Source organism: Oncorhynchus keta, chromosome 36 (genome assembly GCF_023373465.1).
Source record: "Oncorhynchus keta strain PuntledgeMale-10-30-2019 chromosome 36, Oket_V2, whole genome shotgun sequence".
Classification (NCBI taxonomy): domain Eukaryota; kingdom Metazoa; phylum Chordata; class Actinopteri; order Salmoniformes; family Salmonidae; genus Oncorhynchus; species Oncorhynchus keta.
Window position 1 is genome coordinate 27,182,694 of NC_068456.1, and position 676 is coordinate 27,183,369.

Sequence of the window (676 nt, forward strand, 5' to 3'; positions counted from 1 at the left end):
GACAGGAGAGAGGGAGGAGGGAAGGCCAGACATGAGAGGGGAGGAGGGAAGGCCAGACAGGAGAGAGGGAGGAGGGAAGGCCAGACAGGAGAGAGGGAGGAGGGAAGGCCAGACAGGAGAGAGGGAGGAGGGAAGGCCAGACAGGAGAGAGGGAGGAGGGAAGGCCAGACAGGAGAGAGGGAGGAGGGAAGGCCAGACAGGAGAGAGGGAGGAGGGAAGGCCAGACAGGAGAGAGGGAGGAGGGATGGCCAGACAGGAGAGAGGGAGGAGGGAAGGCCAGACAGGAGAGAGGGAGGAGGGAAGGCCAGACAGGAGAGAGGGAGGAGGGAAGGACAGACATGAGAGAGGGAGGAGGGAAGGCCACACAGGAGAGAGGGAGGATGGAAGGCCAGACAGGAGAGAGGGAGGAGGGAAGGCCAGACAGGAGAGGGGAGGAGGGAAGGCCAGACAGGAGAGAGGGAGGAGGGAAGGCCAGACAGGAGAGAGGGAGGAGGGAAGGCCAGACAGGAGAGAGGGAGGAGGGAAGGCCAGACAGGAGAGAGGGAGGAGGGAAGGCCAGACAGGAGAGAGGGAGGAGGGAAGGCCAGACAGGAGAGAGGGAGGAGGGAAGGCCAGACAGGAGAGAGGGAGGAGGGAAGGCCAGACAGGAGAGGGGGAGGAGGGAAAGCCAGACAGG